A 2637-nucleotide genomic window follows, 5' to 3' on the forward strand; every position below is an offset into this window, starting at 1 on the left:
TGCCACCACACCCAGCTAATTTTTGTATTTTTAGTAGAGATGGGGTTTCACTATGTTGGCCAGGCTGGTCTTGAACTCCTGACCTTGTGACCTGCCTACCTCGGCCTCCCAAAGTGCTGGGATTACAGGCGTGAGCCACCGCACCCGGGCTTATTTTTCATTTTTTTGTGGAGATAGGGTCTTGTTATATTGTGCAGCTTGGTCTTGAGCTCCCGGGCTCAAGCAGTTCTCCTACCTTGGCCTCACAAAGTGCTAGGATTACAAGCATGAGCCACTGCGCCAGCCATGTATACATTTTTATTTAGCTTTCTTCAAATTCTCAAAAGCATCTGTACCACAAAAAAGAGTAAGAACTTCTATTTTTATTTCAGTTCTCTAAGGTGGCAGCTTCTGACTCTGTGCTTTGGCTTTCACCAAATGCTTTCACATTTCTATTTTCGTATGTTTCAAATGTGTTTAAATGGTTTAACTCATTCTTTTCAACACTCAGAAAATACTTCGATGACTTCTCCCTTCTAAAATGATTTCAGATATGGATTCATGGAAAATGAGAGGCTATAATGCAGAGAATTGTCACCTCTATAACAAATGCCACAACTCGAGATACTCAGTAGCGATTCTAAGATTGTGTGGTTGTTTTTTCTGGGTCCCAAAAAATTATATAAGCACAGAAGCTGTTATGGAGGGAATGGAAATGGGCATAGAAGTACTTGACAATAAACATAAGTAGGCAAAGTTCTGCTCCACCAACTCAGAACAATTAACAAAATGCAACCATCAGTGCCTGACTCTGGTGCCTTTTGCAGAGATACCTCAGTGGCTTTGCTCTTGGAGGCCTGGGATGACGTGTCATCCTCACTCTCATCTGCTGTGCTCTCCTGGGAATTTTGGGACTTAATCTCTTCACCCTAAATGTGAATGGACCAAGAAAATTGTGGGTTATAATGACCACATTTAGGGTAATAGGGGAGAAGGTTGAGTTTACAGGCAATACAAAGGAAGATATTCTAGCCATTCAAAACACAGTTAAACATGGATACCAACTTGTGATTCAGCATCTAGAGGAGGGATACTCAACTCCAGGTTTCTGAGATGTCTGTGGCTCTGATATAAAAAGTAATGTAACAAAAGGTTCATCTTGGTATGCTAGCATCACACTACATTTTAAAAGGCTAGATTGTACTGGTGACTCTAAGTTGATGCTGAACATGGTTCTAAAATTTCCCAAATACCTTAAAGTATATAAGCACCATTACACCAACTACGAAAGGCCATGCAGAGGCTAAAGGACAGTACAGTGAAGTGTTTAAGAGCATCAAGTCTGGATTTAGGACTGTTTGGACTCAAACCGTGGCTCCACTCACTTTCTGTTGAATGACATTAGGTAAATTACTTAACTTCTTTGAGTTTCAATTTTTACGAAGAAACAATAGTATCTGCCTCATAAGGTTGATGTGAAGAAAGGAAGTTAATTCTCTGTGCTATTTTATATATTTCATATATAACTGACTATAAGACTCAGATATTTTAAGCATGAAAGAAAAGGGCTTATACGACCCTATCTGAAAAATGTTGTAACTCCAAAGTAGTATTATAAACAACACAAGATTTCAGCTAATCAGACAATTAAAAAACCTTATAAATGCTCATTAGTTAAAATTAGAGATTAATTTATAATTTCCGGAATAAGACAGATTGGCTTAGTATAACTAAACAAAAGAAATGTTTGTCCCTATACAAAAATGTTATTATGAATCTACCCTCAGTGGGGCTTAAAGGAGCCCCTCTGGCTGTGGAGAGAGGTTTGTGCTGGTCTGACTCCTTTATGTCTGAGGCATTGTTTGTATCAATGGCATGTTTTGGTGCCTTGCTGCCTAAGATGAGGGGTATAGCCTGTGACTAGGGCCCATGAGCAATGTATCATAACTTTAAGAGTTCAACAGTCACAGACTTAAGAGAAAAGTAGCCTTACTGAGAGACCAGGGCTTAGGTGAACTGCCTTACATGCCATCTGATGCTGTCACAAAGAATAAGATTGGAGAATTATCACTAGCAGGATCCAAGGCTTACCTGCAAGTCCCGGTTTTTTAGATTGCCCAGCCAGAAAGCCTCTCTACAATTGTTGAGGGTGAGCATAGCTTTGACTCTGCAAACTAACAGTTCCAGGGTCTTTTTGAGCAGAGGCACATGTTGTGTGAGTCTCGTGTCCTGGTGAATCTGAATGGAGATAAATAACATCCATCTTTTGTGAGTTTATCATCATGCCTTCATATTTCTTATAGAAACCTTTGAATACTGAATAAGGACATAAGCCCCGCCAATATGGACCAACAGTATGTTCCATCGAACAGGAATAGCTTGGCAGAGTAATCCAAAGACAATGGCAGCTAAATAATTCAAAGCCTAGAAGACATACCACTACCACCTCTGGTTCCTCTTCATAACCTCTTGCTGGCTGATCATCAATGAATTTACCTAAAATGTTCTTGAATATATATTTTACTGATATTAAACAATAGAGTAGCCCTATTTAGCTAAGAGAATTCCTTAAAAATTCACTGTGCAGCCGTGAAGTGGAACTTGCAGTGAGCAGAGATTGCACCACTGCACTCCAGCCTGGGCTACAAAGCGAGACTC

General features: G+C 39.9%; 2 protein-coding genes and 1 long non-coding RNA gene across 3 annotated transcripts in view; 1 reads left to right on the top strand and 2 right to left on the bottom strand.

Moving 5' to 3' along the window:
- The window catches only part of FANCD2OS (FANCD2 opposite strand), a 33428-nt gene that overhangs the window by 18901 nt on the left and 11890 nt on the right, over positions 1-2637 (top strand). The window lies entirely within an intron of this gene.
- The window catches only part of FANCD2 (Fanconi anemia, complementation group D2), a gene marked incomplete at its 5' end in the record, with an annotated part of 33318 nt that overhangs the window by 5441 nt on the left and 25240 nt on the right, over positions 1-2637 (bottom strand). The gene's annotated exons all lie outside the window — the stretch shown is intronic.
- LOC105549542 lies at positions 288-2225 on the bottom strand. Its single transcript, XR_001007558.1, has 2 exons — positions 2071-2225; positions 288-908 (listed from the first exon to the last, which is right to left on the bottom strand). It is a non-coding gene; the product is annotated as an uncharacterized LOC105549542 (long non-coding RNA).

This window comes from Mandrillus leucophaeus, unplaced genomic scaffold, assembly GCF_000951045.1.
Source record: "Mandrillus leucophaeus isolate KB7577 unplaced genomic scaffold, Mleu.le_1.0 Scaffold442, whole genome shotgun sequence".
NCBI lineage: Eukaryota > Metazoa > Chordata > Mammalia > Primates > Cercopithecidae > Mandrillus > Mandrillus leucophaeus.